The 25,014-nt window shown below is 32.2% G+C and overlaps 1 protein-coding gene and 1 long non-coding RNA gene across 5 annotated transcripts in view; one reads left to right on the top strand and one right to left on the bottom strand.

Moving 5' to 3' along the window:
* Positions 1-25,014, bottom strand: part of LOC142330220 (corticotropin-releasing factor-binding protein) — a 395,376-nt gene that overhangs the window by 221,544 nt on the left and 148,818 nt on the right. The window lies entirely within an intron of this gene.
* The window catches only part of LOC142330221 (uncharacterized), a 373,896-nt gene that overhangs the window by 200,056 nt on the left and 148,826 nt on the right, over positions 1-25,014 (top strand). For 3 of the 4 annotated variants that reach the window (XR_012757732.1, XR_012757734.1, XR_012757733.1), the window contains one exon: positions 4,242-4,359. The exons of the other annotated variant lie outside the window; for it this stretch is intronic. This is a non-coding gene — a long non-coding RNA (uncharacterized LOC142330221). The remainder of the gene's footprint in view (positions 1-4,241; positions 4,360-25,014) is intronic. 4 annotated transcript variants of the gene reach the window in all.

Raw genomic sequence — 25,014 nt, forward strand, 5'->3', positions numbered from 1 at the left:
TCGCTGACAGGTTTTGCAAGATGTTACTAAGAATAAATATGTATGCCCACGTCCTACCCACTAAACCTCCTATCTCATCGGACTCCCTTGCCGGGGCCGAACCCGCAATTAAGCATTATTCAGTCCCGGGAGGTGTCTCGAACTCGGGGATCCAGAGTTCCCGTGCATCATCACTGGCGCCCATCCACGCAAGCGCAGACGCGCGACGGTTCTGCAGGAGGCTGACCTTCACCCTTTCGCTCACCCATCCTTATCTTTTCCGCCTTCACCGGTTCTCATCTTTTCAGCCTCTGTCTTGATCCACAACATATAATAAACTCTCACTAGATCCGCTCAAGCTAAAACCCTCTTTTCTCCGCTCCTCGATATCCTTACCCCGTAGAACAGACTCCGAGTAGCTACTAAACGCACTCCTACGAGCTGCAGTAGTTACTTTTTATGATAGGAGGATCGCTGGTGGTGTCAAATTCGCGATCCCTGAGCGAGCACCTTGTTCTTCACGTTCAGAGTATATGAACAGTGTATGTTCAACGGAGTCGTGTTCCGTACAATATATGCAGTTAGGGGACTCACGCCTCCCGATACGGTGGAGGTAAACACCAAAGTTACCGTGACCCGTGAACATCTGTGCAGTATAGTAATTACTATACTGCACAGATGTTCACCTGAAAGTGCGGTGAACTTAATTAAGTTCACCGCACTTTCTCTAGAAGCATAATTTCAGGTCCGATACCGAACCCTTCCTCCAGACAGCCTTTTCGCCGGCCTGCCACTGTTCCTGCCAGATGTTATAAATCATATCACTTGCTAAAGTCGCAGATGTCCCGGCATATCTTTCTACCCTCTCCTTGACCAGAATATTTATAGAGGGAACACCGGCTAGCACGCAGGCAGAATCACAGGAGATCGTTCGATAGGCCAAAATTATCCCCAGCAACGATTGACGAGTAGACTCTGAAGCCGTGCCAGGTTCCTCTCAATTTGCAGGGTGGCTCCTCAGACCGGGGTAGCATACAGAATGATGGACGTTTTGGTAGACATAATGATCCACCTTTTGGATCCACGTGGCGTCGCTTTAGACGAGTGGAAGCGCTTCAGGGCCGCGAGTGTTCTCTCCGCCCGGTCACAGACTGCAAGTATGGATATGACACCTAGTCTTAATCGTTTATTTTAGTTTTAGATAACTATTTTCGTTTCCCTTTTCTTAGTAATTATTAACCCTGCATCCCTCATTTCAAAATTTCCATTCACCTGATTATTTTTTTTTAAATTCAAATTTGTTAAACTCTTCTTTGTGTTCAGTTGAAATTACTTAAAAAATTTTGTAGAATTAAATTCTCCACAAATTTTGTTGTAAAATTTTATTTTTAAGTTACTGTACATCAGATTTTAAAAGTTGATTTGCCAAGCCAATTTTTTATTTTACAATAATTACTAGAGATACAGTTCTGGGACCTGTTGTATTCCGTTGTTCAGACCAAAAATTGTATGAACCAACCAACTTTAAGTTTTAATAACCTCAGTACGGCTCGCTCAATTTGCCCTTGAAGCAGAAATCAGGGTGAAATTTTTTGAAAACTATCATTTTTAACTATATTCTATATTTCTTTGAAAGAAGTTTTAACTATATTTTTTGACCCGTGTTTATGTAAGCTAATTTGTTTACCATTACTAGTATCGTACGTGCTGAAATTCATTTCATTTCTTTGTGAGACAAAGTATACATATAGAGTGTACCTTAAATTTTCCTGGAATTTTAATAATCGATTCTACTTGTGAAAATAATGGAAAAATTTCACATAAAGATATGTCCTAAAGTGCTTTGCGAGTTACGGCTTGTGAAAGACTTCTCTCGGATTTCAGCTACCCCGGTGAAATGAGGTCGTACTAAAATTTTTAGAGCGTTAATTTAGGGACAAAATTAGTGATTTCTTATGGTTTTTGACCTGAAACATCGAATAAAATAATCTGAGAACCGTACCTGCAGTAGTTATTGAGAAATCTGCGGTGAAAACCAATAAATTGTGGTTAAAATCCCTGCTTTTTATGTTTGACTTACAATAACTTTGTTAAATGGGTAATACCCATGTAAAATCATTAAACAAAACTTGTAGAAAATTTAATTATGAATATAATAATGGAAGATAAGTTGAAAATAACAAAGAAAAATTAGAAAAATTAGAATTATATTTAGAAACGGTACATTTCTACATTTGTCAGAAAAGTACATATTTTCTTTTAGTGTTGTGAGAAAATGGTAAAAATAAAATATATTGTTAAAAATTGTTTTTAAAAAAGTTAAAAAGCTGGAAATTACAAAACGATTGTAGAATAAAAATAAATAAATAAAAATTAACAATACAATAATTTTATTAATGATAGAAATGCAATAAATTAATTGTAAAATTATTATTTCAAAGTTCGCAATAAAATAACAACAGCTAATCAACAATGCACAATAGTATTTAAATAATTCTGTACATTAAGAATATTGGGTACTGTAAATTGCGCTGACGTTAGCGAAGGTTTTCTCTAAATTTTAGTTTGAACGTGATCGGTTTGCCACTGAAGTAATGCCGTACTTATTTACAATTCGCTGAATGGGAATTCACTATATGGAAATTGAAATGCCCTGATACGGTATTCATTTTGGATGTATATAATGGTAATGTTACAGCTGCTATAGTAGAATATGAAATACGTTTTCGGAATCACATGATTCCAGATTGTAAAACAATTAGCGCGACTTTTCGTAATCTTTGGTAAACAGGTTCAATATTCGTACAAGCTATTATTGAAAACTATCAATCTATTAAAACTTTGTAAGATGGTAGCGTTAAAAGCGTTAATTTTCTTATTACTCACTATGAAGTTATGCTTCAATGATCGCTTGATTAGCTGGCTTTCGCCATCAGCTGATTATTCTTTTCTCATTATTTCAGCATGCAATAATTTTCATTCTTAGCGAGTAACTCGTAAGGTAGAACATCTCATTAATATATTAATACAATCTTGATATTTTACAGCAATCAAAATTCGAATCGCATCATAATTATATTCATAAGTCATTTTACGCATTATCTCTATCATCACGCAGTATTATAATTCTACTCAGTAAAATGGTTATAGTCTACTTTTAAGTCAACAAATTTTTTTATTTAATCAAAGACAATCCTAGAATTTAACAATCGCAATCCTAGTATCTTTCTAGGAAGTAACGAACACCAACTACGAACCATCTGTCCAACACGACGATGAAATTACTATCAACGCAGTTCAGAGCGGTCCAGGTATCACCATTTTGTTTAGAATAAAAAAAATTCTGTAAAGGTTTTTTAAAGTTTTATTTTTTTATTAAATACCAATGCTATTGTACATCAAACATAAAAATCAGGGTTCTTTACACCAATTATTGATTTTCACCCCAGATTTCCCAGAATTACTGAAGACAGGGTTCTGAAATCATATTTTATTCGATGTTTCAGGTCAAAAACTATAAGAAATCACTAATTTTGTACCTTAATTAACGCCCGAAAAATATTAGTACGACTCCATTTCATCGAGGTAGTTGAAATCCGAGCGAAATCTTTCAGTTGCCGTAACTCGCAAACGTAGGATTTTCAACATATATTTTTATTTGGCCTTTTTTAATTTTTGTATATATATTTCAAATCATTTTGTTTTTTTTGTGACAAAACCTTTCTTTTTTGCTTTCATACATAGCCTTCATTTAAATTTTGAAAAAATTGAATTTAGAAAACTTTATGGATTACGTATGCCATTTTATAGGATGATCCTGCTGATACTATTTTACATAAATTTTCTGATTTTTTGGGGATAAAAAAGGAGAATTTTAGAAACTAATATTGGTTACTGCAACCCACTTATTACTATTATTAGCATTAAAGAAGTTAATAATTTGATTAATTTTATTAGTTTAATTTTATTTGATTAATATGATTTGATTAATAATAAATAATTTTATTTGATTAATAATCAAATAATACTAGATTAATAAATTTCAGACATCATTAGAAAATTGTTTTAATTTGTATTTCTTTATCTAAGAATCGTCTATTTGCGTTATGGATTAGTAACAACTACGTTTTTAATCCGGCAAATTCTAAGTTCCAAGCCCATAATGTATGAAATATGCTTGGCATATTTCATACATTATATCATCGGGTAGGTAGATATAATTTCTGTGGCTGCCTAATGGGGAGGTTTGATATGTTCGATAGGTCTGTGACATATTGTGTATCACGATTGACGGATCGTTTACTGGTGCTGTGGTGTGATGTCAGTTGGTGTGACTGGATGAGCTCTGTCCTTGCACCTTGTTCTGCTTTTTTTTTGTGGGTATGTATTGTATCATTATTATATTATTATCTACTGTATTATTTCTATTTCTAGAGTACTCAATTATTGCTGATTTATGTTGTAAGATGAATTATAGTGCATTATTGTACATTGTATTTGCTGTTATGATTTCTAGTATGTGTATGTTGCTTTTCTGTAGTATCGGAAAACGGTAGAAATATCATATAATATAATTGTAATGGCATTGAGGATGAATTACGGTCTATATATCTTATTTTGATCTAAGTAATAACTAATATTCTATTGTTGATGTATTATTCTTCATGTATTACTATCTTGTATATTAGTATATTTCAGTTCACTGATAATAAGTAGTTATATTTTTACATTGTGTATAGTATAATATGTATTACTATCATGTATTTCGAAGTATTGTATTATGATGTATTAATTGCAGTATTCTTATTGAGGAAGTATTTGTTTTTGCTTTATTAATATGATTGTGTATTATTAATTCTTAATGTGCCGCATATTGTATTTTGCATCAGTTGTATTTGTATTTTTACATTGTGCATTGTATATAATGAATCATTATTACTATGTATTTCAACGTATTGTAATATGATTATTAATTGTAATGTCCACATTGAGGAATTATTTATCTTTTGCGTTATAAGTATGATTGTGTATTAATTCTTAATGTATTAATACTGTATATTGTATTTGCTGTTTTATTGTTATGTGCTGTGTACATTATTGTAGTATGAATGTGGTGCTCGACTGTGTGCGTGCGCGCGCACAACTTTTATCTGAAAGAATTTTTGATTATGACCAACCCTTATGGCAAGGGATGACCAAAATATTGCTGGAATTTCAAGAAGATGGGGCTTGTCGTATGCTAAACATGTGAAACTTTTTTCACATGCAACCATTATCGTATTAATTAAATTTGAAGTTTTTCTAACTTTAAGGTGAACATTTTTTTTATCCCCTTACTTAGCACCGGTGAAAGTAGATTTCCCGCTGGAAGGCTGCGCTACCTACGCCTTCCGGCGTGCCGTAAGGGATTATTTTATCTTTTTAAAGTATTCATTTTTACTTCCATTAAAAATGAATATTATAAAAATTAGCAGAATTAAAGACCTTTTTTTTGTTTGATTTCTTCAATTTAATTCATAATTTCATCTGAAAAAAAATTGTTTTCTTCTATTATCTTTAAAAAGAGATAAAATAAATTTTTTAACTCAGTAGGCTTTATCGACAGTTTATAAATCCATAAACGTACAAACTCTTTGTGTTTTAAATAAATTAAAATTTATTTTAATCATTTTATTATTTCATTCCTAATGATTATTATTTCTGTAACTTATCGATGGAAAAGAAAAAGTTTCGTTTGAATTCTTTATTTTAACTCCTTAGACTGTGTTGTTATTGGTTTTTCCACAGCTATTGGTTTGCTTGGCATTTCTCCAGCTACCACCCCATTTGGTCGCTCTAAAGCACACGACCAAGTGTTTGTGCCACAAACGGCTACTGAGCCTCAAAACAATTTAGCGACCAGTATCCTAAATAGTTCCTAGAGCTTACCATGAGCGGACTAAGTGCGGTGCCATACACCACCGGCTTACATGACACAACCGCTCACTTGTCATATATTTGCATAAATTTGGGTAGACGCACCCCGTCAACTACGAAAAATATATGATATGTATAATTAAAAATTTATTTTTTTGAGGCAGCAATTCGCTGCCACGCCTAGATCGCTGAATGCCAGCATATTAAAGCGCTTGGAGCCTTAATTGGCTGGTAGTCAGTCATATATATCTCTAGATTAGCTTCCCACAGCAGTGCGGTAGGAAACTTTTCCCCTTCGGTAAACTACTGATGTCGGTTGAACAAAGCAACCGCATCAAGGAACTTCTACACGGTCCGACAATGCGGCTCTCGCAACATTGACCCAGCGCTTATAAGTGGCCAATTTTCCCCTAGACCTCTAAGTTTCAGGGTGGCCCGGTCTCTGCCCCCCCCCCAAGAGCACGGCAATCAAACATCAGGTATTCATTTGACTGGACCTCCTTACAGACGTGCAGCTCATCAGCTGCCAGGCGGAACCGAAACAGATATTGGTTTAAATTAATATGGTTGGTGAGCACCTGGATACCCGTTGCCCTTAAAAACGATCTTGAGCCATACCATCCCCCCAGATCCTGTATTAATTTATACAAGGATCTTTTATTAATCGTAGTGTGCCATTCCATTGCGAGGCTCTTCGGCTTCTTCCGCAGGAGGGAGATGGGCAACTGAACGAAATTTAGATCCGGTGCATTGTGATCGCCGTTCCGCTCCGGTACTGGTCCGGCTCGAAACCGTATCTCAAATACGTGTGCCTCCCGATCTCTTTGCGATTTCTACATGGCTGCCCGAACTTTCACTAATTGTAGGAGAGCCTTTCCCAATATGGTGGTAGCCTCGTAAGAGGTTGTTTTAAAAACACCAGTCCATAAAATTAAAACTCTGCGCTGGGCACTCCTTAAATTTTGAAGAAGTGAAGAAGTGCTTTATTCATATCCAACCTATACGCCCAAACGGGGCGCCGTGTATGCTTTCGATGACACCTCGGTACACCATGTACATTTGACGGCCCGACAACCCGTAGTCTTTCCGAGCAATCCTCCTAAGTTTTTGATTCACTGAGACGGTGTCCGCCGCTGCTTGCTTAATGTCAAACAAAACACCTAGGTACTTATGAACTCTAACTCGGCTGATTAAACAGCCTTTATACTTAATTTGGGGGTTACGACTGAGCGATAATTGTCTACACCCTTGAGAAGCATGTACTTCGTCTTAGGCATAGAAATCCTTCTATTTTGCATGTCCATCCAACCCTCTGCGGTTGACAAAGCCGCCTACGCCCAATCTTCCAGCTGCCGTCGTGAGTTACCACGAACTAATAGCTGACAGTCATCGGCGAAAGCCTGGGCTGTGACCCCTTCTGGGAATGTGAATCCCAGAAATCCGTCAAAGACAGGGTTCCACAGCATGGGACCGGAAGGTAACCCAGCGGGCTTCCCCGGGTGACGAATTTTTCCACAACTAGGTGCGCATCTTTAAACACAGAGCCGCGAGATTAGACAAGTAGTAACGTACTTCGACCTGCAGATCTACGGGAACTTGCGGCGTTCCAACTCATACAGGACAGAACTCCAACGCAAGGAATGAAATGCTGCCTATAGTCTGTGTGGTTAAAAAAAAAGAATTTACTTTCCTATAACACGAGGTTGTAGTTAGTTCACTTTATTTTAACGAATTTTACGTATTTATCATCATACCCTTATGAACTGATAATTTACATTACAGATAAAATATTATTATCATATTATTTATTTAATATCACTTATTATTGGTTATAAAATTGTTATAATTATTATTATACTGGCCGTAAAATTCCATTGTATTGGCACTTCTCATTCCCCAAAAAAATCTCAATTTCATATTCTCACGTAAAAGCTTCCAGCTTAATTGATTAATCTCTATTAAAAAAAGTGCCGGATTATTGCGGTTGCTAGACGAGTCCACCTACTTTCATCAGGTGATTAAAGTAAAAAAAAATTTTTCTACAGTTTAACAATATTAAAATGTCAATTAATAATAGACAGCAAACTCTGAATTTCCCTTAACCAGTTAATAAATGTGGACTCAAATGATAGTCTAGATGAAATTTAGTGTTTATTAGTAAATAACTTTTTTTTTAAATAATTTTTTTGGTTGTTAGTTGTGTAATGTTTTCTTCCTAAGATGCGTATGGGTTAAACAATAGATCCTCATTTAAAAATTATATTGTACGCTAATTGAGGTGGCAGTACATCAATTGAGATAAGAGATGAACAAAATTTGAAATTTAAACTAGAGAAACAAAGTACAGGCCCAAAGAAATAAATGAAACGATACTATTTTTTATTATAACTTGTATTAGTACCGAAACTGTATTATGATGTGATTTTTGAAGTATCCCATTTCTATAACAATAAAAGTACGAGCAATAATGATAATGCTAAACTTAATTACTTAATTTAGAGAGATATTTTTAAAGTGTGATTGACAACAAATGTTTTTAAAATTGGCGATGCTGATATAATGGTTTGTCGTTTAGAGTTGATTTCTGGAGAAGTAAAAAATATAACGAATATCGGCAGTTGAAAACTAGATGAGTGGTTCAAAAAAAAATTGTTACTTGCTCTCAAGCTGGTAACATCTGTTTCTATTCTCCTGTATCCCCCAGAAAAAATGTTCTAAGAAGGTGAAAAAGTTAGAGTTCTTTTTTTTTTAATTTGTGGATAATTTCAGTGATTTTTAGAAAATTTTCAACAAGGAACGACAGTAATTATATATATTTGGCGGGGGTTACAACTCTGTATACAAATACGTGTTTAAACATTTTAGTCTAAATAATTTTGTATGCCCAGATGATCTTAGTACGTACACAAAAAACAATTAAAAACTATTAGCTAAAAATTAACTCGATATGTGAAAATTATCAAACGAATTCTGTTAGCACATTCGAGGCTTATTTAACTGTGTACGTCTGAAGAAATTTATTGTCATCTCAAGTACATCTTTTGATGATTATTCTCAAGATATCAATATCCTGTTACCTACAATATATCATCAATATTTTTTTATTACAATGTTTACTTTCATCTTTTTTTTATTTTTCGTATATTTTTCAAATACTTTGCCCTATTAGCAAAATTATTCTTTTCTTATCATACAATTTAGTAAAATTTTTCTGTAAATACAGAAAAATTTTATTTTCCCGTCTAGACAGCACTATAGCAGAGCTATAGCTCTAAAAAGGAAAGTATTGTATTCGGTCCAGTTTGGGTATATGCGGTTTTCACCGGATCTTGAGTCTTTGACACACAAGGAACACAAAAAACCGGATTGAAATTTTCCGTATGTTCGTGTGTATGTGTGTTCGATGTTGACCTCTAAATCATCTTATACCTCCAGAATTACTGGATCGATTTTGACCAGACTTGATCAGGTTACTTCTACGTATGGGACATTGATGTCATTAAATTTTCAACGTAAAAGGTCAAGGGGGTGACGCTGTAGAGCAAGGTCACCCACAGTATCTCGAGATTTCGCCTAATTAAGGTTATATTTTTCTTAGTCACTTTTGTTAACAATTAAAAAATAACCATATGCGAAAAAAACGTTTTTGCAAAATCGCACCTCTACCCTAAAAAATGATGTTGTAGTCATCTGTTATACTGTGACGTCACAGGTGAGCGGTACAATTAAATAAATGAATAATAGTTGAAGTGTAAAAACGTAAGTCGGTCTGGCTGGGTCTTGAGCTCGATTGCTAGGTTGACTCGGTACCTAATGCGTTAAGCCTCGTGGTTGTACCAGCGAAATTTTTGTATATAACCAGTGAAATTACATTAGTTTTTAGTTAGTACCGACCGTCACCGCTAGTACCGCCACACAAATTAAATTCGGTATCCGTGCGCGCTTTAGTTAATCATTGAATTAAATAAACAAAAAAAATGTAATATTTAAATAAAATTATAAATATTTAAAATTAACTTGCGTGTATGTGTTTGTAAGCCGTGAATCAGAAACAACTGTGTTGTCATTTTTCTTTTTAGATTTCTTGATAAAATAAAAGTAATTAATTAGTAAGTGACATATCCATCTTAGCAGCAAATATGTGTAAACTCCTCGAGATGCTTGAGTTTTTTCAAGCCATCATCAGGAGTTAAAGTATTATAATTAAATCAAAGTTAAAATACGTATATAGTCATGACTGTTTGCATGTAAACAGTTTACTCAAATAATGAAACAATGTTCATTTAAATAATAAATTAATAATTATTAAAAATAAATATTAATACTGTGATCGCAAATACATATTGATCGGCAGCAGAAAATAATCTTTAGGGGCTACTAAAAGATTCAGCATCATTATCTCTTGTAAGATGCAGTTGTAGTATGAAAAATATTTTTATTTTTTTTAAATTAATTTATATAATAAGCAATTTTGGCATTTATCATTATCATAGTTAAATTTATTTAATTAATTAACTTTTTTATGATCTACTTGAACTTAAAACTTAAATCACATTAGATTGAATTTTATGAAATAAATTACTTGACAACTTGACAAACAAGTTCATATTTATTCATCAGCTTAGAGAAACCCATATATATTCAAATCCGTTAACAATAGGCAATGTTAATCAAACTATATTAAAATGACTTTTTAACTATGACCATCTGGTGTAGATTGCTCGACTTGTCTAGCAACACCACAGCACTTCTTTTTTTCTTTTTTTTTGACTAGATAATTAATTCATAACACAAGAAAGACTTTTGTGCAGGTGAATATGAAATAGGAAATTTTATGTAAGAGTGACTAGTAATCCGCATTACTAGTAATTATAAATTCTGTTAATTTAATTACCAATATGCTTTATCAAAACATTTGTTGCAAAACGTAAATAGACAAAAAAACAAAATTAAATGAATGATATGTTATAGAGTTTACAGTGTGTATTTTTATTGAAATTGTAGACTGGAATATAATAGAAATATTTTAAATATGATACAAGTAGATTCAGTTATAGATTGATAAGCTGATAAGCAAATGCAAATTTTTAATGATAATTCTGTCTGGTAAAGTAAATATAAAATATTATAATGCTGATAGGCTTATAATGGTGTAGTGAATTTTATTTCTTATTTTTTAAATATCAAGTATGTTTTGTTAGTGCCACGGTGTGAGTGGTCTGTTGGCCTCTTATATATTTTTTAGTCATTATTGCTCGATGCTTTTCCATAAAGTAATAATATATTTAATAAAAGCAAAAAAAAAAAAATGCTAGAAAAATTGGCCTTCCAGCAGATATTTCTCTCAGCGGTTTAAGATAACGCAGTGAGGGGTTCAATAATCCCTCATAGTGGTTACCCTATTGATTATAATAAGTTGGCAAATCATATAATACAAAATATATACATATAATACATGTTTACGACATATTAAATCGGAAATACCTCTTTGTAGTTTGTTATAGCTGGTCATCTGACCGGCGATAAAATATATAGATTGTTTCTAAAATGGTTAGCTGGCCATACTTTTTCGGATTCTACTTGTAAAACTAAACAAAAAAATATCCTTCGAAAAAATGGAAATTTCTCAAGTTTGGATCGATGAATCACATTAATATTTAGCGAAAGTTGGCGATCCATGTAGCCAGCTCTAAAGGTTAAGGCTGCAGCATGGAAAGTTATCTGCGACGTACAGTTGTACCATCTTTAAATATCCTTCAGCCACGAATTTTTCAGCCTCCCAACAGATCTTTTACCTTGTATCTTCCCTTCAATTATGAGTCGCAACAATCGGTACTTCTCGCCCCCTCACAACGTGCCCTAGATATCGAGTCTTTCTTACATTTATAGTGAGCAGCAGTTCTTTTCGCGATTTCCTCCGATGAAGAACTTTGTCATTTGAAACTTCTAGCACCCAAGTTACGCGTAAGAGACGGCGATACAGATACATCTCAAAAGCATCAATTGTCTTCCCCGGATTTTGATCAAGGGTTTAGCTTTTGCATCCACAGAGAAAAATGGAGAACGCGGAACAAAGAATCATTCGGATTCTGAGTTGCACACTAAAATCTGATTTTCAAAAGAATTGCTTCCTGCTAATAAATCGCCACTTAGCCTGTTCCATTGTAGATTTTATCTTTCTCTTACAGTCTCACTGATCATCCAGCACTGTGTCCAAGTATTTGAAAGAGAATACTTGCTCGATGTTACTGCCCTTTATTGATAGGATTACCTGGTTTTTACTCCTTGAGAACACTATAACCTTGGTCATGGAAGCATTGACAAAGAGACCAAACTCCTCACCGCGTTGGAATAAATCGTCTATCATACGTTGAAGTATAGGTAGTTCAGCTGAAATGATAACAGTGTCATTTGCGTGGTTGATGCTGTTCATTCCCTTTCCATTAATCATGATCCCACTGCTTTCTTCTCTCAACACTTCTCTAAAAATTGCTTCAGAATAAATGTTGAGCAAAAGGGTTGATAATGCAAAACTCTGATGAACACCCTTTCTAATCGCTTTCGATGTTCCTTGGTCAGTTTTGACATCTACTGTCTGATACCATGCGCCGATAACACGTAATTTGCTTCGGTCAATGCCTGTTCATCTCGGAAACTCTACCATCTTTTCATGCCTCACACAATTAAAGGCTTTTTTTTAGTCGATGAAACAGATATGTACATCGACATTCATGTCCCTACACCTCTGCACTAGAACATTAAAGAGGAGTGCTTCACTCGTGCCATCACCATTTCGGAAGCCAAACTGACTCTGATCCACATGAGATTCACATTTCTTGTATATCCGAGTGCGTATAATTCACAGAAATATTTGGAATACACGAAACATCAAACTAATTAGACGATAGTTATCACATTAAGAGGAATTGCTCTTCTTCGGCAGTGGTATGAATATCGATCTCGACTAGGAATAATGGTCATTATTGAATATTGAACTTTTCCATTATCTGTATACGTGGGTATTTTAAGAAAATAAAAGTACAAATCGACTTTTATATTCTCATTTTTTTAAAAATACCCATGTAGACAGATAATGAAAAAATTCGCTACTCAATGCTGACCATTCCATTATTCCTTTGCACATAAAACATTATTTTCCTCACGGTATAATATAGTTTTCCTAGATATTACAACTAATTTCCCTGAATATTTTTATAAATATCCTTACTCGATTGACGTAAACTTACCATTCATAATTCATTCAAGTAAGGCCCGAAAATAGTTTATCTACGTATCGGATTAGAAAGTATATAAAGCTGAAACAAAAACTAGTTTAATTTTTCCAGAATGAAAAAGTCCCGTGAAAACCTATCTGAATTATTATTGAAAATAAATAAAGTCGTAATATTCCATTTACGAGTAATATGTTGATCTCTGTAACTGATTGGCATAGTCTCTTTCTTTTATATGGAAGGTTACAATTTAAATTTTATTCAAAATTGGAAATTTGTCATTACCGAAAACTAAATTTCTGAGTATTATAAAAAGAAAGAAAATAAGTAACTGTATACGGGTTGCTGTAAAAAATAAACTATAGTACTGGTTGCTCGGCAGAAGGTCTGAGTTATATTTGTCTTTTAAGCTACTTTAATACTCAAAAACTTTGAAATAAATATGGACATATGGGGTCCAACTATGAGGCACGGCAACCAAGAAAAATGTTGAAATTATATAGCGATTTTTAGAAGAAAACGGCGAGATGTTTAGTTGAGAGCCGTGGTTTGCAATAAATAATGAAATACATGAATATTTGGGTCTACGGTACGTCAAGGAAGAAATATAATGTTTCAGTTTGAAATATATTCTTCGGCTAAATAACTACGTTAATCACTTGGCCGTCAACCTCCTAGATAACCGCACGCTCACGTACATAATGTATATTTACATCAGGAATATATTAATTATATATGTAATAATATATATAGTTAATAATAATATTAATTATATTATATATATATATATATTTATTATAAAATTTGTTGGTCAAAAATCTTCAAAACTACTCAACAATTTCATTGAAATTTAGATATGCTGTAGAAGTATAACTGAAGCTGCATTTGTGAATATTTGATGAATATTGGTTGATTCGTTCTTGAGTTACGTTCTATCTAAGGTGGACAACAGACAACATGATCTCAGATTGAGGTTTTGTTGACTTTGTATTGGTGTATTTTTTCGTACGCGCTTATACAGTGAGTGAGTTTAAACTTGATGCTTGTTGTGAGGGTTTACTCGTTAATCGAACTTATGTAGTGTGTTGAATTCTGAAAATAAGTGCGTTTCTGACTATGAATTAATGAGGGCATTGAAAACGAAAATAGGTTTTCTTGTGCAGAATTGCGAAAGAGATTTTTTTAAGTGTTTATAGAATGGTGTGATTTCAGTCCAACAATTTTTTTTTATTTTTTTTTAGAAAATCTACTCTACGTTTGATACTATAGGTTTCTTACTTTAGAATATAAGTTAACAAAAAAGTAATTAAAATTTTGTGAAGTTCTGCCGTTTTTCCAGTTAATAAAATCTTACAAAAGAAACATATTACTTGTTATTGCATTACGTAGTAAATTACGATTCATATCACTCCAGATTTAGTCAAATAGTTTTGTCTATGATTTAAAAATTAAAATCATAAATTGGAACGTATACGTATGCTGTAGCATAATCTATTTTAGTCGTTAAAAAAAAAATTGGAAAATTTTTAATCAGTTTTATATTCATTTGACGTAAAGTTTAAATATTTACTATTTATCCAGTTTAAACATTTATCTTTGTTATGTATTCATTCCAATTACCTTTTTGAATATAGTAATAAAACAAAGTCCATTGATTAGCTTGCACCATATTTTATTTGAACAGCAGACCTTACTGTTCTCTGTCAAGCAGTCATAAATTCATAATAATTCTCCTCATTTGCATTAACGTGATTAGTAATTTAAAATAAAAATAATAATAATTAATAACTTTACATTGTTACAATACATTCAGGTACGTTAATATCTAGATTACAGCATACGTTGGGAAACATTTGAAAATTATAAATAGTTGCCTAATCTACATACATAAAATATAAAATAATAATATACAAGTATTACTAAGGATTTTAATGTTAAAAAATTGAAAACAAAATATAGTAATAATAATGTAATTAATGGTTAATTAACCATTAATTGTTAATTAATTAATGGTAATTAATGGTTAAATATGGTTTAACTTTTTTTATCTGGATTTACTTCTTCGTATAGTTAAAATCCTCTAATCGAAATTATTAGTAATAATATTATAATTATTATTATTTTTTTTTTTATTAGACGATAGGCATCGACTGCTTTCGTCATTTACTCCAGTGGAATTTTTTAGCGTATGAAAAATGCCATGCTTTACCGGGATTCGAACCGGATCCCTGGATGAAAGGCCGAGATGCTACCACAATACTATTATAATTTAATTTATTTCTTCATTAAACAGATCAAAATAATGTAGATGCAATATATTTATTTTTTTTATCAGTTGAATTTTATTATTCGTTCCCGGGCTCTGGGTTCAAATATTGTTCAAGCTTGGTATTTTTCAAAACGTTTGAACTTAAACTTTCATAGGTTATCGTAACTGTCTTTAACCACCTACTCTTAAGATAAATAAATACGCTTGACAATACGTACAGGAATTGATTTGTAAAAACCTCAAAAATAAAAAATTGTAAGGTCAACGAAACCGGATTTCAGAAAAGGGGTATATGAATACGAAGAATATTTCAATAAAGATAGGATTTACCCGTTGAAAATATTTGTTATTCCATTACTTTCTTCATTTTCTATTATTTTTCTGGATTTAGTTACGTATTTAAATACAAGAAGGATATATCCGTAATCGAAAAATTTAGTATCGGAATAAATTTATTATTTCAAGTTTAATGTATTTGCATAACAAAATCCAAAATGTATTTTGTCTTTATAAAATCTATTACTTTTTTTCTGTTTCCTTCACTAATTCTGGTTATATATTACACCATTTCACATTTACTAACATCAATAAGGATTGTTACTTTTTCATAAATTCGATTTTCCTATAATGAGCAGAGAAACAAGTTATTATGTTTCGGCGTAAAAAAAGCTTATTCTACTGTTTAATTACCGAGAAAATCAGATAATAAAACCAATGGGAAAAAATCAGTTTTTTCAAAATGTTTTTTTCTAAAACAAAAAAAGAATTTAATAATAAAATGCATAAGTTTTTTTAAAAACTGATTTTTTAACTACATGAGAGTTTTTTTTAATATTTAAAAAATAAATATTTTATTACAGTAATTCCAGATTATTTATAGGTAAAAAGGTCAGCGTTTATTATCAGCGATAAAGGAGCATTATTATTTGAAATTAAATACTAAACGAAAAATTTAGTTACGTTAATTAATGTAGAAAACGAAGCGGTAGGAAACCTAAACAAAATATATAGTTGTAGGTTTTTTAGAATTATTAATTTATAAATTTACATTATTAATAAAACGTATAACTCCCCGGGTTGGTCTAGTGGTAAACTCGTCATCGTAAATCAACTGATTTCGAAGCCGAGAGCTCTAATGTTGGTGTGACATTATTTTTTTTTTAAATATTTTTTTTTTAAATAAAAATAAAATGTGTATATTACTTTGTTATAATTAAAAATTTCAAATACATAGTAAATCTTTAGCCAATATTCATAACATTATGTGCGTCAAAAGTAACGTACGCTTGGCCCTCTTGCGCTTTGATCTTTTTCAAAGTAATATCTAAGATGTGAACTCGAGGGAAATCATAAAACATTATGGAAATTTGTTATTTTAAATTTTGTATTAATGAGTAAATAATTTTTTTTAAGTTAAAAAAGATCTAAAATTAATTTTTATTTGTAAAAAAAGTTTATCTATAATTTTTATATCACGGTTCTAATTACTTTATTATTGAGATTTATATTAAATCAAAGGATAATAAAAATTTTACAATTCTGGTAAGAAATTTTTCATTCTTTTGGAATTACTTCCGGTAGAGTGACCTAATTAAAATAATACTAAAATGTATCTGTTACTCTGAATAAAAGAAATTAAGGAAAAACTAAATATTTCTACCGTATTTAAACACTGCGGTCGGTTATATTTCTACCATATTTAAATACTGTAGTCGATTTCCAAGTTCAAAGTCTTCGAAACTTTAAAACCCTTCCTTAAAAAAACATGTTGACTTTTAATTAAAACTCGTAAAATAAAATTTTTATTATATGCATTTAAAGCCATAAATTTCCAGTTTCATAATATACCGTCATAGTATTCTTTAAATTTAAGATATGACTGAAAATTTAATTACAGGGTATATTGTACCACGATTATTAAACAAGTTGGCGTGAGTTAGGCCGTTCCCTGAACGTTATATAACGGGTTCTTGTTAAATATATTTAGCTTAATATTTCTTTTTTTAAACACTTTTTTAAATATAATTAGAAAATTTTATAAACAATGGAATGGCAAATTGTATAAACGATTTGGAAAAATTGACGGCACTGATGTGGAATAATTCCTTTGATATATATCAGTAATATTTGGGTACGGGTAGTTAATAATATTGTCCTTTGATCGATATACAAGAAATGGGTGTTGAACAGTATAATTACCATTCATCATATATCCTACTAAACAACATTTGTATGTGCATCTGTGTATGCGTTACCCTTAGCTAAACACCGGAATGTACCGATAACTAGCGGAAAATCCCGATTAGTTAGTACATGAATCGTGATAATCAGGTCACTTATTATATTATTATACATCGATATATATGCGAATATATATTGATATACGAGATGCGACAATAAAGTAATGAGACTGATTTTTCTTTTCAAGATGTGGCAACCCTGCAGCTTGCGTAGGCACGCCTACGCTACCTTTGACCTTGGTCTATAAGCTACTTCTAGTCCAAGCAGCACATTGATGCAACTGCTCAGTCGTGAGTTGTGCTGTAATAAGTGAACACGTGTTTGTGTCTCTCGTCACAGAAATGAAACCGCAAAATATTGCGCAACGGTATGCCATTTCTTTTTGCGTTAAATCGGGTGAAAACGCGACGACAACTTACGGTAAGCTTCAGAAAGCTTTTGGAGAGGAGGTTATGTCAAGAGCTCAAGTTTTTCGGTGGCATAAAAGTTTTAGTCAAGGCAGAACGAATGTTGAAGATGAAGACCGCAGTGGACGACCATCAACCTCACGGACAGATGTCAACTTGACCAGGGTACGTGAAATCGTACAATCTGATCGAAGATTATCTGTGAAAATGATTACAAAAGAACTCAACATCAACCGAGAAACGGTTCGTGGAATATTAACTGAAGATCTTGGTATGAGAAAGATTTGTGCAAAAATGGTCCCCAAAAATCTTACACAACAACAGCGACAAAACGAAAAAATGTGGCAGCCGATCTGTTAGAGCAAACGGAAATCAATCCAGATTTGTTGAGCCGTGTTATCACTGGTGATGAAGGTTGGTTTTTTCAATACGATCCAGAGACAAAACGCCAAAGTTCGCAATGGTGCTCAAAGGGATCACCCAGGCCAAAAAAAGCTCGCATGTCAAAGTCAAAAGTGAAATGCATGCTTGTGTGTTTCTCCGATTCCAAGGGAATTGTTCATAAAGAGTGGGTGCCTCCTGGACAAACAGTTAACCGATATTTCTACAAAGAAATTTTAGAAAGACTTCGTAAACGAGTTCTTCGTGTCCGTACCAACATTGCTGATAATTGGATTCTGCAGCACGATAACGCGCCATCCCATACTGCTCTGTCAGTACAGCAATTTTTACCTCAAAACAAAATTCAGTACTACCACAGCCACCTTATTCACCAGATATCGCTCCGTGCGACTTTTTTCTATTTCCAAGAGTCAAAATGGCGGTCAAGGGACACCATTTTCAAACAACACAAGACGTCCAAAAAGCTGTGACGAGGGTCTTGGAGGATATTACAGAAGATGAGTTCCAGAAATTTTACATCAATGGCAGAAGCGCTGGAATAAGTCTGTGCAATCAGAGGGGAACTACTTTGAAGGAGACAACACTAAACATGACTAAAACGGTAAGCAACATGTTTTTTCACATCAGGTCTCATTACTTTATTGTCGCACCTCGTATGTATCGAAGTTTCGGGAAAATTTAGTACTTTTTAACCGGATCCGAATTTGCGGACAAAAATCGCAAATATCTCGAAAACGGTCGGTCCTAGAGCTCTGAAAAATATTTTCGACCTCTCTTGAGGATACTTTATCCGCTTCGTCGGATGATAATACTTTCAAGTGCCCCCGGGGCGCCGTTCGGAAATTAGGGAGCGGGTGCGATGGGGTGCCATCGTAATATTTCGGCAATCGCTCGTCCGATTTTCAGGATTCAAATGGAGTATGTATCGGCAGGTCGAGCGCTGTTTAATGCATCAGGTACCCTCTTTATCGACTGGATCATGATTATCCGGAAATTAAGTCGTTTAACCCTATGTTTTTATTGCACTCACCCACCGTAAAACGTACCGATCCGACCTTTCGCTAAATACGCTCAAACCTGTGCGCTAGCACAGCTATAAATTATAAAATTACGAAAACTAAAAAGTAGAAAATAAACATATATAAAAAACGTCTTAAAAACCACTCTTATATTAATGTACTAAAAAGTAAAAAAAATATGTAAAAATATCTTTTAAAACACCACTATTAAATTAAACGCACTAAAATGAAAAAAAAAAAAAATTAGGACGGTAATAATTTTAGTCATACTTTCAAATTAAAATTTCACTTAATCCTACATAATTATCACCAACAAAGCTTGTTGTCAAATCCATTCTGGGATACCGTCCTAAAATTATTTTTTACGTTTTAGTGTATTTAATTTAACAGCGATGTTTTAAATTTTTTTACATATCTTTTATTTATTTATTTATGTGATTACTTTTCTTCATAAAATAATGAACTGTAACTAAAAAGATGGCGCCGGAATGTACCGATCACTAGCGGAGAATCCCGATTTGTTAGTATCAATTTATAGAGTTAAGTTTCTAATTTAACTTTCGTTATATCAATTTTCATCATTCAAAAATATTTCATAATTCATTTTTAAATATTCTGAGACGAAAAATTCCGAGACGCCGCCTAACAGGCCAACCCGCCCGGAGGGCGTAGCTACGGAGACTGTATTCTCGCCCTGCAGCTAGTTTAAAACTATCTTTTTATTTATTTATCTTGTTTGTTAATTTCTTTGCGTCTTCAATCATTTGTTTTATTGATATTATTATTTTTTTGAACTAATATTTAAACTTGAATAACATAATTATGTTACATCCTGTTTCGTCAGATATTTATTTAAATATTTCAGTCTTGTCATTATGAATAATTTTTATCCTTTTCGTATTCTTTTATCGGCAAATTAATTTAAATCCAATTTCTCATATCGTCAACCAAGCTAATTCTTCTTACAAGATTTTATCATAAATCTCTTTCTTCTTTTGGTTTTTCTTTTCATTCTTTATAGATATCCTTTTTTTAACATCATCAGTGTACTACACTTTAAAGGCCTCTGTTGTTTTTCTTCCTATTTTAAATTTTGACTGTATTTTGGTACCCTAAAGAGGTACGTTCCACCTAAATATTTTAAAGAAAATTCTTCTAATTCATAGATCAGTATTAGATCTTTTTTTTTTTAAATCCTATTAAAGGCAGTTACGTTTATACGGATTTGAATACTACATCGTGGATATTGATATATTCTTCGGTGGTTGGGTTTCGATTAAACACACATCTCAATAATGGTCGACCTGAGACTGTACAAGACTACATTCATACACATCGTCCTCTGAACTACTGTCTTACGGTGGTTCCAGAGGGTAAATAGAAAAATAAGAGATGGATATTAGATTCTGTCGGACTACTTTTTTAACTTGCCTGGTTGGTCTAATGGTAAAACTCGTCATCGTAAATCAGCTGATTTCGAAGTCAAAAGTTCTCAGCTTCGAATTATAATAAAAACAGTTGCTTTTATTCAAATTTGAATGCTAGATCGTGAATACCGTCTGTATAAGACTAACCTCACTCATACACCACGAACAAGGGACGCGGTTGCCTATGGACCCCAAATTCAGAGAGTTGGATAGGATATCTGGAGACTTCCGGAATATTCATAAGAAAACATAAAACTTCTTTGTTAATAAAAGGTCTCGGTCGTGGCACACTGCTTTTGATCTCATATTTTTTTTGTCTAGCATTTGTAATTTTACTTTCAAGTAGCAAAATTCTGTTACTTCTAATATATTCACATGTCTTAATATAAATTCCGAATTGTCTCCCTCTTTGTTATATTTCATTAACTTTGCTTTAGTCGTGTTTATATTCAAACCGAATTTCTTTTCCTGGTAATAAATCTATGCCGTTCAAGATTTATTTAACGCATTTTATATTTCTGCCGTACCACCAGCGAATCTCAACGTTTGTTTCCTTAGGTAGTTACTGTACATTTAAATCTGTTATTCAAATTCCCTATTGAATGTTCTTTATAAAAGTTAAAAAGCAATGTGAGCCGGTCTGCGTGGTGCGAGTGGAAGCGTCTCGGCCTTTCATCCGGTGATCCCGGGTTCGAATCCCGGTCAGACATGGCATTTTCACACACGCTATAAATCATTCATCTCATCCTCTGAAGCAGTACCTAACGGTGGAGCCGGAGTTTAAAAAAAAACAACAATGAGAACAGTAGGAGAAAGACTATATATATCATTGTTTCACTTCTTTTAGAATCGGAAATTGTTTTTCTTTTTTTTTTTTACTCTCGTTGCTGCTAATGTCGTTCAGGTTTTTTTTGGTTTTTTTTTATTACAGATTTCATATATTTCTTCATTTCTTCTGTTTCTGTCCAACAAACTATTCGATACAAAATATTAATTAGTATTAAAATTAAATAAACATAATTTATGCAATTATCGAGCATGAAACATTTTAAAAAGCGCTCCTTCTTTACACCTTTGCATAAATTAGATTATCAATTGATACGCCCTGAATGTAAAACGTATTTATAAAAACAAAACATTCTTAAAGGATGACATTTTTAATTTCATTCCCATTATTAATGTTTCATTGTCAAAATAAAGATCAGTAAGAGTCCTTAAGTAAAAGATTTGGCTTCCTAATAATAATAGTACGAGTAATTATAATAAAAGTATATTCCAAAATAGTTAACATCTTAACGGGTAAATATCATCAGTATTTTTGTAGGCTGCAAGAATATAGTTTTGCCCAGCAAAGAATGAAACCGGATATAATTTCAATTTTCATCTCTTTAGTAAAATAAAGATTTAAAGTGTGATAATAACATTTATAAAACCTTATAAAAACAAAATTTTAGAAGTACTATATTAAGTTCTAAGTGAAAGTGAAGAATACAGATTATTTCACCTTTACAGGTATAAAATTAGTTGGTCTTTTTTTTTTTTGTCTTCAGTCATTTGACTGGTTTGATGCTGCTCTCCAAGATTCCCTATCTAGTGCTAGTCGTTTCATTTCAGTATACCCTCTACATCCTACATCCCCAACAATTTGTTTTACATACTCCAAACGTGGCCTGCCTACACAATTTTTCCCTTCTACCTGTCCTTCCAATATTAAAGCGACTATTCCAGGATGCCTTAGTATGTGGCCTATAAGTCTGTCTCTTCTTTTAACTATATTTTTCAAAATGCTTCTTTCTTCATCTATTTGCCGCAATACCTCTTCATTTGTCACTTTATCCACCCATCTGATTTTTAACATTCTCCTATAGCACCGCATTTCAAAAGCTTCTAATCTTTTCTTCTCAGATACTCCGATTGTCCAAGTTTCACTTCCATATAAAGCGACACTCTAAACATACACTTTCAAAAATCTTTTCCTGACATTTAAATTCATTTTTGATGTAAACAAATTATATTCTTACTGAAGGCTCGTTTAGCTTGTGCTATTCGGCATTTTATATCGCTCCTGCTTCGTCCATCTTTAGTAATTTTACTTCCCAAATAAGAAAATTCTTCTACCTCCATAATCTTTTCTCCTCCTATTTTCACATTCAATGGTCCATCTTTGTTATTGCTACTACATTTCATTACTTTTGTTTTGTTCTTGTTTATTTTCACGCGATAGTTTTTGCGTAGGACTTCATCTATGCCGTTCATTGTTTCTTCTAAATCCTTTTTACTCTCGGCTAGAATTACTATATCATCAGCAAATCGTAGCATCTTTATCTTTTCACCTTGTACTGTTACTCCGAATCTAAATTGTTCTTTAACATCATTAACTGCTAGTTCCATGTAAAGATTAAAAAGTAACGGCGATAGGGAACATCCTTGTCGGACTCCCTTTCTTATTAGTTGGTCTATGCCTTTTAATTTGATATTCGTTTAATTTCCCTTTTTGATTGTAACTTTAATACAGATAGTAACTTTATCATTTTAGATTGACTGTACAGATAATCTACTGTAATAAAAAAAAGAAATGTGTTGTCATGCTATGTGGAAGATATGTAATGTTTTCTTATTATTCTGTATGATACAATACTTTTTTGTTGCCTTAATAATAAATTTAAAATTGATAAATTATGATTAAATTTTTCATATCTGGGTGAAAATAATTTCTAGATTCCTATGGGAAATTTATTACGTATTATATAAGTTCAATTTCTGCTACATAAATTGACTAAATTTAGTTAAATCCCCGAAGAATAAAAATCCGCACTTACATCATTGTTTATTTAACTATTTTTCTGTGTTTATTTTTAGTTTCGTTTCAAGATAGTATTATTTTTTCTTTTATATCCGAAAACGCTTGGACATAATAATAAAAATAGTTGATAAGTGGAAATTATTGTATAATTAATTTATATCAATACCAAGGGGCCATGATTATTAATAAAACTACATTAAAAACACTGATTCTGATCATTAGGAGATTTTATGAAATTTTTTAAAGAAAACTATGATATATTGACGAATAAACCAATCATCAACAACTGGTTCAACAATGAATTTAGATTTAGTTTACATTTAAGTTAAAACAACGGAATTATTTTTTCTTTTAATCATGATCGCAAGTCATGGATACATGAAACTGGTATTTACGTAAGGGATTTCTTATTTTTTACATTTAAATTCAACAAAAATGAAAATGGTGAATATCTCAAATACTTATACTTCATTCCGTTGTTTTAACTTAAATGTAAACTAAATCTAAATTCAACATTAAATTACTCTACACAGATTAAGTAATTTTTGTAAACCTTTAATTTTTCTATCACCCTCTTAACTTTTTCTTATTTAATTTTTTTCTTAAAATATTTATCGACCCTTAATTTCAACCACATTGTTGAACCAGTTGTTGATGATTGGTTTATTCGTCAATATATCATAGTTTTCTTTAAAAAATTTCATAAAATCTCCTAATGATCAGAATCAGTGTTTTTAATCTAGTTTTATTAATAATCATGGCCCCTTGGTATTGATGTAAATTAATTATACAATAATTTCCACTTATCAACTATTTTTATTATTATGTCCAAGCGTTTTCGGATATTATCCCATCATCAGGAATATTTATGTGTTATGGATTATAATTATTTCCTTCAATAGCTTTTATTAGCTTATCTTTTTGTAGAAGAATGTGTGATGGGTAAAGAATTTTGATTTCTTTAGTTTCAGTTTAAATCTGGATTTTACAATATTAACATGAGTGAGGTTTCACTTAATTTACTTCATCAAAGTAATCCTTTAATCAGGCATCTTGCTTAAGTACTAAAACCCATTATTTTTTATTTTTTATGAGGTTTTTCTTTTTGGTACTTTGTTTTGGTTTTTTTATTTAATTTTATTATTTTTTTTGCAATATTTGATTTTTTTAAAAGCAAAAATTATAAATACAAAAATTGATCGTGAAAATGTATGTCGGCATTGTTCGTCATGTCAGTGTGAAGCTCTCAATTGTTATGTGTATAATACAACTGTTGTATTTATAATTTTTGTTTTTATAAAAATTCAGAATTCATTTAA

This window comes from Lycorma delicatula, chromosome 9, assembly GCF_047948215.1.
Source record: "Lycorma delicatula isolate Av1 chromosome 9, ASM4794821v1, whole genome shotgun sequence".
In the NCBI taxonomy this organism is placed as follows: Eukaryota; Metazoa; Arthropoda; class Insecta; order Hemiptera; family Fulgoridae; genus Lycorma; species Lycorma delicatula.